This window comes from Cupressus sempervirens, chromosome 10, assembly GCF_028749045.1.
Source record: "Cupressus sempervirens isolate cs-2001-9-10 chromosome 10, ASM2874904v1, whole genome shotgun sequence".
Classification (NCBI taxonomy): Eukaryota; Viridiplantae; Streptophyta; class Pinopsida; order Cupressales; family Cupressaceae; genus Cupressus; species Cupressus sempervirens.
Window position 1 is genome coordinate 297,425,068 of NC_143127.1, and position 15,211 is coordinate 297,440,278.

Sequence of the window (15,211 nt, forward strand, 5' to 3'; positions counted from 1 at the left end):
TGAAAATGACATGACTAGCATCTTATGCTTTTGTTTTAGGTACATATAAACTTATCTATCTTGTTTTCTCTACTATGGTCCCTTTTTCTTCTTCTATAGTTCACCTCTACTCAACTATGTCAATTTTGAAACTAATATCAACCTTAGTAGATGTTTCTACTATTGTTTAAATTAAAGGTTGTACTTTATTAATTTGATCAATGACATAAGGTGGTTCTTGTGTATACACCTTATCCCTTGTAACCTCAATTACTTCCTTTTGATGTTCTTCTACACTAATCAAAATTGGATTATTGCATAATTGTGCTTTGAGTGTAGATTGGTCTAGAGTCTTCTTTAGATCATTTGCAGTCAATGGATTGATGTTTTGAGATGATGCATCAGAGACATCCTTGACAATTATAGTTTCTATAGTTTCACTTGTGTCATGAGGAGGATTGACACTCGACATTTGTGTGTCTTGCACACTTTGTTCCTCTTGTTACTATCCAATTGTTGTTGTGTCATCATAATTCTCTTCATCTCCTTCTCAACTTTATTTTCTTCTTCCACCTTATCATCTTCTTTATCATCATTCTTACACTCAAAGGGTTCCTCTTCTCCTTGTTTCATAGTTGTTAATTCATAGATTAATTTCCATATTTGGGTTGACTTTTCACAACATCTTCAATGTTATTTTGAAGAATGTTGAAGGCTCTATATTTTGGTTCAAACCTTCCTCCATATTTCTTGTTTGCTTTTGTAATCTGCACTTTGGTTAGTTCTAGCATTACATGGGCTAAAGTTGATTCTCTAGTCTATTTTTCCAAATTTAAACAATAATGCCACTTTTTCTCAACAATGTCATATAGGCCCTTTGGTATAGTGTTATCAAATTCTAGTGGAGTGTTCTTAAATTTAGACATCATTACATACACTGTCTCTTCTACTAGATCCTTTCCCTCTCTTCCAAGTTTCTCAAAATCAAGATTCTTTAAGCCAAATAGATATACATTATTCTTGAAATTTTCACATATGTTTTCAATATCAAAGAATGGTTTGTGATTTTCCACTTTGAATTGGCTTATGTCTTTTGATTTAGTTATTTCTTCATTTGTATCTAGTCGTGCAACATATTTTCTTCTTTGCTTCTTCTGCACTTGGTTACCTTGTTCTGTTTGTTTGAACTTCTCCTTTTCCTTTTGTGTTGTGGCACATGTGCTAGCTCTAGTGATAGGTGCACTTGGCTTGGTTGGGATAGGTTTTGCAATTTTCTTTGCCTTGGTCATAGATTGTGCCTTAGCCTCTCTCTTCTTTAGCTCGACTTGTGTGCATGATTCCTTGCCTTCTTTTTCCTTAACACCTTCTATTTCTTCTCCTTCCTTGTCCTCTCACATGTCTTGCGCAAATGAAAGAGGTCCTTGTGTTTGATCTTGCTCTTCTTCTTCATCCTCTTCATCTTCTTCCTCTTCTTCCTTAGCTACACCTTCACCAAATTTAGCCTTTAGCTTCATAACTAGCCTATCCTTCTTAAGTGTGGAGATAGTTTTTAATTCCATTTCAACCTTTGATTTCATCACATCATAATTTCCAAAGATTTTAGTAGTTTTTTCAATCTCCTCTTCTAGGAGTGCAATGATCACTGATGATGCTTCATCAACATTGATCTCACACCCAAGTGGCCTTAACCATATAACCCTTGGTATGGAAGCTTGTACATATGTATAGTCAACATCAACAAGAAAACATATTTCATTGTAATGTTTCTTAACTAAATAAATTGGTATCCTCATTCTTTCTTTCATGAATTTCTTAAAATCTTCAAAATATCTAGTCATCAATGTTTCAAAATTTTCACCCATCTACTCAACAAATTCATTGATCTATACTACTATTGATTTGTTTGTTTTCTAGCTTACTGTGCCAAAGAAGGGAAAATAATTTTGTACATAGAAGAATATTTAGACGAGTATTGCACCAAACTTGCATTTTGCACTTTTGGTTTTTCTTATAGCTCCAATATTCTCCATCAATTGTTGTAACTAAAGTTCTACCAGATCATATGTATGATCTTTCTTCACAATTTTATAACCAACATCTACTACAATATAGGGTACATTGTTCAATCTTCTATATTGATAGAATTTGTGTAAGATTTCCCTAATAGAAAATTCTAGTAGAGGATCAATGATAGTATCAATTGTCATGCCTCTTTTCTTCTATTTTGCCCCAATGTTTTTCTCTATTACTTACTTAGAATCACTTTGTAGAGTCTTGGACTGATCTAGGGTTGGAAAACCAATAACCCTATGGATTATTCATTTAGTAATATTTATTGGTCCACATTCTAGCCATAAGGATCCATCATGTATTCAGCTTAAAATAGTTCTAATCCATTCAGTCTTGAAAACACTAGGAAAATCTAGGGTAGGGATCAAACCCTTTCTCTAAACTATTTTATATTCTTCTTTTAGAACACCATTATCACATAATCTATCTGAAGCTTCTCTAATTTCTAAGTCCCCAATGGTACCAATTTTACAATTATAACATTTCCTTACATCCTAAGGCATAATGACTTTCAACAGGATCATTGAAAGTGTGCCAAAGGGATCCTATTTATATGCTATGTCAAGGATGGCTTTGAAATTTGTCTATTTTACTTTGACTAACTAGTTAAATGTTCAAAACCTATTTCCCTTTTTTATTCATTGAGCTAGATGTCATTCTATCAAACTAGGGTTTATGTCAATGTAAACTGTGTAACTTAGCTTGTGACAAATACCTTGAAAATTTGAAGAACTAGTGTGAAATCATCACTGAGATCTTTTCAAATGCTTTATACAAGTTTATGAAATGCCTTTTTCTCTACTTCCTCTTGCTCAAATTTGAAATGGTGAATAATGAACAGAAATGGATCAAATACCCTTCAAAAACCTTTCATTTAATGCTTAGTGCTTGTACAACTATAAACTTGGCATCAACATGATTTCAAAATCACTCAACATCTGTAGATATTACCATCAATTAGAAACTACTACAAACTCGACATCAACTTATTAGTCTAGTAGCTTGGCATTAACTAGCATTCCACTCAGCATACATAGGAAACATTTCATGATTGGCAACAACTTAAAGATTTAAAGATTTAACTTGAATTTTCTACAACATCTTGCCACTTTGTTCATGCTAATGTATTCTTTTTAGTGCCATCTTCTTTTGGAACTAATGTATTATATGAAATTTTAATAGCAGTCCCTCATACCTTTTGTTTGCTTAGTTTGATGAAGTGTGACCACTTGACATATTAGGTGAAGTGATCCCTTCTTCACTTGATGTACTGCATCCATCTCTCTTTTTCCATGTCTTGATTATCTCACCTCTGATGTGTTCAACATCTGCCTTGCATTTTCCTTTGTTGAATTCATAACTGGGTGCCTTTGACCTAGTTGGACAATGTTTACTGATGTGACTAGTCTTCAAACAATTGAAACATGTAGTTTAACTTAACCATCTTTTGTAGTTGTCTCTAAAGTGTGTCCTAATGTAGTTTTCAGGGATATGTCCATATTCTTGACAATAATGACAACTTTGTCTTGTGTTGTAATCCCAATTATAAAAGTTTCCATGGCTTCTTACCTTTTCTGACTTGTTTGATGACCACATGGATTAGGATCTTCATTCAAAGGCTCTATGTCCATATTTCTAACAATTGTAGTAGTAACCTTCAAATCTTGGTGCATGCATGGTCCTTTTTCTGCATTCATGTTCCTGATGACCTTATTTGTTGCACTTATGATAGTGAGTCATGTTCTTAGGCTTGACATTATGATTTGCATTCTTTCTCCTATACACATTAGTAGTATGTCCTTTCTTACCACAAAAATGAAAAATTGGTTTGAAGTTCTTACCTTTGATGTTTCTTTCTTCAGCAACTTTGGATGAATCTCCTTCTTCAATACTTGTGTAGCCTAATCCTAACGTATCATTTTTGGATCTAGGGCATCTCAATAATTTCTCAAAGTATTTGATGGATTCATTTGGCTTATTGAAAGTTTTAGCAATTTCTCTTTCTCTTTTTAGGTCATTTTGCAGTTGTTTGTTCTATAGTTTCAATATAGTTATCTCAATGTCTTTGACATTTAGTTCATGATGAGTATTCATCATCTAGCTTAGAGTATCCAATTGCATGTTGGAGATTTGGTTATCTCTATTGACTTCTCTTCCAATCTATTGGCTAGAAGTCTTTTATTTTTTTCAATCATGGCTTTGTGTTCTATGGCTTTCTTCTTTTGTTTAGTTACCTCACATAGCATCTTTTCTTGAGACTCTTACTCTAGCTTGAGATTTCTGATTTCCTCAACTTGTACTCTATTCTTTTCCATTAGATTTGTGACTGCTGCATCAAGTTGTAAGAATTTGCCTAAGGGAAAAATTCACCCAAGAACTAAGAACTCAAACACAAGCACACAATAGACCAAAAATGGATATCATCAATTAATCAGAGTATGTCCGAATACATTGCTCTGTTCAGAATCTGATATCAACACACTAGGAGTGCCTGTATATAAAGGCCTCAGGAGAGCTTCTAGAATGCATAGAAGTTAGCATCATGATGTGTCATACAACCAAGCACATGTCCACTAGGTATGGATTATCCTCCATTAAGCACAAAAGTAAGTGTGGTGATGAGAGGATAAGCCTAGAAGGGTGGGACACGCAAAACAGTGTTGTAGACACCATGTGCTCAAATAAAGTTGCATACTCCTGTGTTGTCAACATGACAAATCACAAGGTTGCATAAACTCCTAAGTGTCTCACAAATAAAAATAATAAAATAATAAAAAATAATTAAATAATGCATTAACCTAAGTAAAGTTAAGTAAGTGTAAATAGTAAAGTACTAATTTACACCAACACCCCCCCTTAAGTGCAAGTTAGGGGAATGCCCTTAAGCTTACGAACTAGGATGAAGATGCAAAATGGGTCCTGGCTGCTAGGCCATGTTAGGTACCCATGTACATAATGAAATGAAAATCTCCCATAAAGCGGGGAAAGAGGGAAAACCTCATGGGAAAAACCCTCCCCCAAAAAGAGAGATAAAGAAGGATGCATCAATGGATGGAGTAATCAAGACCCCCCCATTACAACATACATCCAATATATACAAAAAAAAATAAAGGAAGGAAGAAAGACAGAATAGGCTCCCCCCCAAAAAGAAGAAGAAAGAGACAAGGTAGTCCCTCCCCCTTAAAAGTATTGTGCTGATCAATGAGAAGTGCTCCGATGAAGAAGTTGATCCATGACCTCTTGATGACATTCCTCCCCTTTGGAAGAAACAATGGCAAGGGTACCTTTGAGAAGCATCCCCTGGATGTAGAAGGAATCTCAATGATGATAGGTATCTCTAAAACCTATGTCAGAACACCAACAGTCTTCTCAAATGTGAGAGAGATCACCAGTAGATATTGGACATAAGTATCCACAATCACACCAACCTGAAATGATTGATCATGTAGAGAATGTACAATAACTGTAGAAGAATCATTCTCAGCAAAGAGAAGCAAAAAATCATCATAAAAGTCTCCCATATCAACTGTGTGTGACTCCAAGAATAGAGCTGAAATGTCTGGCAAGAAATCAACACCTGGAAGACCATGTGTACCTTGCAATGCTGAAGTGCATGAATCTATCACTATGGCAAAAGATAAAGTGTCCACCTCAAAAAGTAGACGGATGTCATCGAGAATGTCTCCCACATCTTCAATAATGCCTTGCCCGGAGATCCTTGGAAACAAGGATTCAAATCAAGCCAAGATATTTTTTTTTACAAGTATGAATGCACATGACAACATCATATAGGATCACAAAGATCGCAACGGAAGACTTCAACACAATCCTGGCAACCAACGAATCTTCGAATGCCACTACCAAACTAACACACACAAACAAAGCCAACAACGACAACGCACATGATGAGGGCACAAGAAACAACCACTCATCAACAAAACACCAAGCTGGGGTAAAATGCAAAAACTTGAAATCTGGCTAAGCCTGAAATCTTGAAGCTCTAAAAATTGGCTAAGTCTGAATTTCTGAAGCACTAAAATTTCGTAGAATCCATAACTTATCTCTGAGAGGTCTGAAACCTATCTCAAACGATTTGTCGCATATATTAAAATATATCTTAAGTATAAGTTGACGTATATACTTAAACGATATAGTTTAAACCCCAAGAGACTAAAACAGAAACACAAAAACTGCATTCAAGAGAAACCAACAAAATGCAAAATGCAACAGCATAGGGTCGAAGAAAGCCCAAAGGGTATCCAAAAACACTCTCAAAAAGATCGAATCATGAAGAAAAATGCCTGCTGATGGCACGCACAAGTTTTTCACAAAAACTGTGCGACACTTTTTACTAAGGGAGGGCGATACTTCTCCTTAAGGCATGCGACACTCTTCCAGTATCATACGACATTTCTCAAGAAGGCATGCGACACTTTTCAGCATCGTACAACATTTCTCAAGAAGGCATGCGACACTCTTCCAGTGTCGTACGACATTTCTCAAGAAGCCATGCGATACTTTACAATGTTGTACGACATAGTTTGCATGGGCGTGTGATACTTTTTAAAGTCTCACACCATGCTGAACAAATGTCGCCCATAGAAACACAAAAACACTCCCAGAAGCAAAAAGGACCAAAATTAGAGCAAAGAACCTCCACACCAGGGAGTACCAAATCCACAAAGGCTCAAGGAATGAACACTCGAGTGCTAGAACAACACAGAAAGGAGAACATCTATCCATCTAAACTGAAGCAGCAAAGAACACACTGAAATAAACATCGCAAAGAGTTGAACAATCAAACTAAGTACGCGGTTCCTCCCAACCATCAATAGCATCATAAGACCATTGTGGGTCCTATCCATCCCCCGTGCGTAACATCCCAAGCCACCAACCAAATTGTCAGTACTGTCGTAATAGGGACATCACTACTAAAACATGCACAATAATAGCATAAGAAAATCTAACATGCTAGTGATAATGCGTAAGATAATCCTACAGTAGATAACATCACCTATCACATGCTAAACAACAGTAAGCAACAGATATACTACTAAAGAAAATCACATCATCTAATCATATGCTAAACATCATGATAAGGGAATGCGTCAAGTAAAATAACATCATCTAAACATGATATACAAGCATCCCAATGAAAGCATAAATCACAAGAAAGCATACTCTGAAACCCAAAGCACCAAGTGAAGACATCCAGCAATGATCGCACTAGGACAAAAGATCATCTTTGTACATCGATCCCTAGTAGTGGTGAAGGTAGGTATGCCTCCCAACCACTTGGCACCCATCGGTCCACACCCGTCATGCTGATGGAGATAATGATCCAACCACAAACACACATAAAGCACAACATCCAAGGCTAACACTCACGCTAGACAGTATGATGGCTGCAACCAAGAACCTAAGACAATGCAAGGAGTACAGGTCCTGGTCAGACACTCAAAAGGCTACTAAGTAGGGGTTGACATCATGGAGAGTCGCTTGGCATCTAAAATCCCAAGCTAGTATAGGCAGCTACTCTTCTCAATGGAAGGCGCACAACCTAAGGCAGCAACTCTTCTCCATGGAAGGTGCACAACCCCGGGCAGCAACTCTTCTCGATGGAAGGCACACAACCCACACATGTTATTAAGTTATCACTTAATCAAAGCTCCTCTCAGCCATATCTGTGGCGTCATGATTGCCCGGCTGCAAGATAGAAGCCCCCTACATATGCTACCCTACCCTACCCATGCTCATCCTACGACAAGTGCCCATGGGCATGCATACTCCCATCCCAACACCAATGATCATAACTTCTGGCAAATCCACGAAAGATCGGGCCTCGCAAGTCACCCAACAAATGTACGCGTACATACTCGTGTGTGGTGCACCACCATCACGAAGATCATAATACAAGGACAGGAATGAGAACACAATGCAAAGAAAACACACAACTAAAAGCAACACAAGAAGGACGGATTCTACAGGAATCCCAAAGTCAATAAAACCATACATCATGAAATCACTCAACCGGCCTCAATTCGAGAGTATGGATTCTACACAAATCCCAATGATGTAACAAGACCAAACATCGTGAACTCACTCAACCGGCCTCAATCTGAGAGTATGGATTCTACACGAATCCTAGCGTTCACAAAACAAAAGCAAAGGTCCAACAAAAAACATAACAAGTATAAAATCACTCAACCGAACATAACGTCGGGAGTACGGATGCAACACGCATCCCAATGCAACATAAAAGTGCAAAAGTGGTCTGACTGATATCCAAATGGATCATCAAGGTCCACGATCCACATTGTGCCAAGAAAACTGGAGAAAACTGGATGACACGCAAAACGAGGTAAAAACCCCCAAAATTTGGAAAACTTCTAAATTAAAACCCATTTGGCCTTTGGGTTCAAAAACCCCAAAAATCCAAAAATAAATGGAATCGGACACCCTATGCAAAAACGACCAGCATAACGGTGCAAAATCCCAAACCCTCATCCCAAAAAATAGGGAAATGTTCATACCCGCCCAACCAGGTAGAACTAGCATACAAAAACGGAGGGGAACACTAGTTTTCAGCCCCCAAACAAATGGCTACCAAAAATAGAAGTAGAAATGGAGCAAAAACAATAAAACAGGAAAGCCCTACCTCATAGCCAAAAGGGCAAAACGGAAAACTGAACCAAAAAATAAAATGCTCGCAGAAGTGGCTGAAAATCACGGCAATCCAAGGTTTCCCCGAGCTGGATCCAACAAGCTCAACCTCGCGACAATCCCATGCCTGTAGCTCCCACAACGAACAAAACAGTAAATCCTATGAAGAGGATTTTGGGTTTTACTCTCCAACTTTCCAATTCAAAAGTGATAAGTGAGGAATTAAATTCCTCTTTCGATACTTATTCACTTTTTGGGTGAATAATCGATTAGGGCATTTAACCAGCCAATCTAGTTAAACATTGAATCGACCCAAAAAAAAAATAGGCTATTCCTATAAATAGGAATTAATCTATGGCAAAGCTGCCAAAAATTAAAATAAATCAATTTAAAAAGCCCGAAAACCCAAAAACACATAAACCTCCTTAATAACTTTTTGCGACAATGCGAACCTCTAAATGCATAGACACGCTTACTGGTCTAATCACATAATGCAAATGAGTTCGAATTTAATAATCACCGAAAGGTTTAAATTAAACATTTTAATAAAGGATACGTCGACCATACAAGGACAACATTGGTAAAATATGAACGGTTGAATCACTAACTCCAAGTGCCACTGCCAGGGATATAAATCCTGCACACTAAACAACACGATCAAGTGCAATTGCATATAATAACATAGCCGAAGCAATAAATGTATTAAATCACCTAATTTAACCATTTATTTAATTATATTAAAATAATCTATTTACATCACTCACGTTTGCAAAAGGCATAGCAACATGGGAATGAAGTATATAACCATAGCATTAAATCCATCACATAACAAAATCAGAGGTATGTCCAAATACCAGATAACCAAGTAACATCATAAAACACACTGTCATCTCAAAATGGCATTATCATGCAATATGATTAACTGAACAACATAGTAGTCTAAAATCTATGATACTGGAATCAAAGTGTAGCATCTGACCCTCGGGTCCTCTCAAATGTAAACATAACATGAGTAAAAAATATCTCTCTAATAAAAAATATAACAAGGTAAATGTCCGCCGCACATAACCAAAGAATCCAACAAGAATAATCCATTTCTAGTCATTAATGCATTTAATAATGCACTTAAAACACATAAGCGAACACAGTCATAAACATGACTAACCACTGCTACAAGAACCTAGTCCAGTGTAGCATGGTAATAGTACACAGTGCAATCTCTGCACACATCTCAGGGTAATCATAGAACAACCTCATGATACCACATCGATCCTGGTAACCACTGGCACAAACCTCTGTGAACCAAAAATCACATCATAATCTCAAAGATCAATCAAAAGCATAAACAAAGCAACTGATACAAAAATATAAATCCAAACACCTCGATGGTGTAGACCACTCAGGGTCACAATCATGATCCATCACAACAAAAGATCATCAAGGTTGCATCCATCAGGATGACTTACAGAAGTCAAATGGGAGAGGCACTACATCATCCCCCCCAAAGACTAGGCTTACTCCTGGAAGCCTGCAATCAAAGAATAGAAACCAAAACACACAAGAACCAAAATCAAAAGTGAGCAATAGGAATGACTCAAGAAACTCTCTACAAGTCAAACCCAAATCACTCCAACATTCGCAAACCATCACATTAACCCCCAAATAGGTTAACCATGAGAGAATGGGTGTCACACAGACACAAGGTCCTCCAACAAGGAACCTTCTATGCACTAGGAAGAACCCATCTAGCCATAGAGTCAACAATACAAGGTAAGGAACAAGCCCTCTCTACCTCATCAACGGGTGCCCAACTACAACATGCACCAACTACAAGACCACAAACAAAGTCAAAACAAGGCACACTTCCAACAAGAGTTGGAATCATGGAGAATAACCTTCCCAAACTTCCAAGAATACTATCATGTCACACATGATCATTCTGGAATCTACGTAAACTAACCCTTAGAACAAAACGGATGAAAGTTTACCAACAAAAGGAAAAATTCCAAAAGACTACTCACCACCAAGCATAGGAGCACAACGCCTCACCTCGGCACAAAAGCTCAACTACCACTGGAAACTAGGGTAACACAACCCAACCAGACAAGATATCACCTTCTCAAAAGGTTCAAAGACTTTCGTCAGTGGACACAATCATCAAATGTCTGCATACCAACTCACGAGATGCTAACATGTGTCCAACGATACCATGTCCCTCCAGCACCATGCTAGGAAAACTACACCCAAACTATCGCTAAACTCAATCTCTAGCCTCAAGTCAACAGTTAAAGAGAAAACTTGATTGAGACAATCCACATGAAGATATAAGCTTAGGGAGAAGGATACTACAGAGTATTAGGACTGAGAGGGAGTCTCTCTCTCAACCTCTACACTAACCAGTCCATGATGCGTTAGGAAACTCACAATTTCACCAACCATCAACATACTCACCTGAAAACACTAACTGAGCTAGTGGCATAACCACACTAGCCTACTCTCACAAGAGAGAAAAGGATACAGAGGTGCACCTAAGACAACGTCCAAGAAGGAGAATCTAGACTCATCAAAGAACTGAGTCACTCTCAAAAGACAAGGCAACATCATCCTCAACCAAGGAACACTCACAAACCACACTACACCTCACAAGGGTAGTTCAGTGCAATAGGAAACTCAAAAACCCAAGCACGAACCCCTACAGGTACCTAGTAGATTATGAAGACAAGATAACTCTTCTGTTATGAATAACATGAGGAGTTAAACTTCTCCAATGGCCATAAATATGATATGTCATGATTGAATTGGCCTCTACTCGAAAAGGTACTCAGAACATCGATCAACAACTCCAAAATCCATAGCCTCACCGCCGTACTTGGATTGAATCCATTTGAAAAGCGTCGAAAAGATATCGACAAGGACTACAACATGAAGAAGCTAAGAGAGACCAAGACCTATGATTTGAGCCACCACTCAAATCAAAACAACAAAGACAAAACCAATAGCCTTGGTCCCCAAGACAAGCAACGAACGAAATATCCAAATCCACACAAGAGCACACATGCCCAAAACAACATAAGACATGGAATGAAACGTAAATCACACATTGAAACCATCATTACTCTTCTTTCATAATTTCATTAATTAAGCATAACATAAGCACTAATGCAAAATCAAACTGAAAGATTTTCAAGCAAGGGTCCAAGAGTCACCATAAAACAAGTACATACCTTTCAATTTCTTTCAAAAATAACATTAAGTTTATTACCATTTAAACCATTCAGTTACAATAACAACTTTAGATCTAATAAAGACACACTAGCATGTTCTCCATGATATTATCCCTTGAACGTACTACCAGAGGTTCGAGATGAACATGATAGAGTCACAACACACAACTGGGCAGCAGTAAAACACATCCAGAATAGTCATCATGAAACATAATCAACAAGCCCAAATGGGAGAATTATCAATTCCAACAGTAAGTACCAAAAAGAGCTCACTTCAGCAATAAGTCAAATGTGACAACTGTCACAAAGAGAGCGATAGATAAAATTTGATGACTACTCCAAGAGAGGAAAATACTAAAAACCAATGCTAGCCCAACAACATGAGCAAAGTACCTCCAGCCCAATAAAATAAGGCATAAAACAAATCACATTACAAGTGATGACTGAGTACAGTCACACAAGAGGGATAAATCACCACACAATGCTAAGGAATACATCATCCTAGCATCGTTAGAGAACACACTCACACTCATCAAGCAGTATACCATTAGTAACCTCATGCATATGCAGACAACAATAATTTTCATGCAATGCAACATTTAAATTTTCATCAAATTAATACAGTTCTACATAAGCTTAAGAAGCAATCAAATTGGGGACTTAAGTCATTAACCCAAATATATAATGCAAACCTACTCTTTGCAAAGATTCACAATAAACACTCATTTTCAATGAAAGGAACCATTTCATCATTATAACAAAAAAATAAAGAATCACAATAAGATTCATTCATTTACTTACAATTAGGAGAAAATAGGGAAACAATGCACCTACTCCATAAGGAGAACAAAAAGAGGCACTCAAAGCCAACACATGGACACCAATCAGTGGTTCCATCCAAAAAAGGTCACTCAAGCAACCAACCAAACAAGGCACATCAATCCGCTAACCAAACCAGGAAGACTCACTTCCCTCTCCACACACTACTCTAGTTGCATCTACTAGACAAGCAAGTCCATCACGAGTAGATACCAAAGCAACAAAGATCATGAGTTCTCACCAAGAGACTCACACTTAACCAACGCAGCAACAACTACAAGGGCAACATAACATAGAGATCCCAATGTTTGAACATGGGCTCTAATACCATATGTAATGCCCTGCCCGGAGATCCTTGAAAACAAGGATTCAAATGAAGCCAAGATATTTTTTTTTACAAGTATGAATGCACATGACAACATCATACAGGGATCACAAAGATCGCAACAGAAGACTTCAACACAATCCTGGCAACCAATGAATCTCCGAACACCACTACTAAACTGACACACACAAACAAAGCCAACAACGACAACGCACATGATGAGGGCACAAGAAACAACCACTCATCAACAAAAATCCAAGCTGGGGTAAAATGTAAAAACTTGAAATCTGGCTAAGCCGGAAATCTTGAAGCCCTGAACATTGGCTAAGTCTAGATTTCTGAAGCCCTGAAATTTCCTAGAATCCATAACTTATCTCTGAGAGGTCTGAAACCTATCTCAAATGATTTGTTGCATATATTAAAATATATCTTAGGTATATGTTGACGTATATACTTAAACGATATATTTTAAACCCTAAGAGACTAAAACAGAAACACAAAAACTGCATTCAAGAGAAACCAACAGAATGCAAAATGCAACAGCATAGGGTCGAAGAACGCCCAAAAGGGTATCCAAAACCACTCTCAAAAAGATCAGATCATGAAGAAAAGTGCCCGCTGATGGCACGCACAGGTTTTTCACAAAAATCGTGCGACACTTTTTACTAAGGGAGGGTAATACTTCTCCTTAAGACGTGCGACACTCTTCCAGTGTCATACGACATTTCTCAAGAAGGCATGCGACACTTTTCAGCATCGTACGACATTTCTCAAGAAGGCGTGCAACACTCTTCCAGTGTCGTAGGACATTTCTCAAGAAGCTGTGCAATACTTTACAGTGTCGTACGACATAGTTTGCATGGGCGTGCGATACTTTTTAAAGTCTCGCACCATGCTAAACAAATGTCACCCATAGAAACACGAAAACACTCCCAGAAGCAAAAAGGACCAAAATTAGAACAAAATACCTCCACACCAGGAAGTACCAAATCCACAAAGTCTTGAGGAATGAACACTTGAGTGCAAGAACAACACAGAAAGGAGAACATCTATCCATCTAAACTGAAGCAGCAAAGAACACACTAAAATAAACATCGCAGAGAGCTGAACAATCAAACTAAGTACGTGGTCCCTCCCAACCGTCAATAGCATCATAAGACCATCGTGGGTCCTAGCCATCCCCCGCGCGTAACATCCCAAGCCACCGACCAAATCGTCAGTACTATCGTAATAGGGACGTCACTAATAAAACATGCACAATAACAACATAAGAAAATGTAACATGCTAGTGATAACGCATAAGATAATCCTACAGTAGATAACATCACCAATCACATGCTAAATAGCAGTAAGCAACAAATATACTACTAAAGCAAATCACATCATCTAATCATATGCTAAACATCATGATAAGGGAATGCGTCAAGTAAAATAACATCATCTAAACATGATATACAAGCATCCCAATGAAACCATAAATCACAAGAAAGCATACTCCAAAAACCGAAGTACCAAGTGAAGACATCCAGCAACGGTCGCACTAGGACAGAAGATCGTCTCTATACACTGATCCCTAGCAGTGGTGAAGGTAGCTACGCCTCCCAAGCACCTGGCACCCATAGGTCCACACCCGCCATGCTGATGGAGATAATGATCCAACCACAAACACACATAAAGCACAACATCCAAGGCTAAAACTCATGCCAAACAGTATGATGGCTGCAACCAAGAACCTAAGACAATGCAAGGAGTACAGGTCCTGGTCAGACACTCAAAAGGCTACTAAGTAGGGGCTGACATCATGGAAAGTCGCTTGGCATCTAAAAGCCCAAGCTAGTATAGGCAGCTACTCTTCTCAACAGAAGGCGCACAACCTAGGGTAGAAACTCTTCTCCACGGAAGGCGCACAACCCCGGGCAGCAACTCTTCTCGATGGAAGGCGCACAACCCACACATGTTATTAAGTTATCACTTAATCAAAGCTCCTCTCAGCCATACCCGTGGCGTCATGATCGTCCGGCTGATAGATAGAAGCCCCCTCCATATGCTACCCTACCCTACCCATGCTCATCCTATGACAAGTGCCCGTGGGCATGCATACTCCCATCCCAACACCAATGATCATAACTTT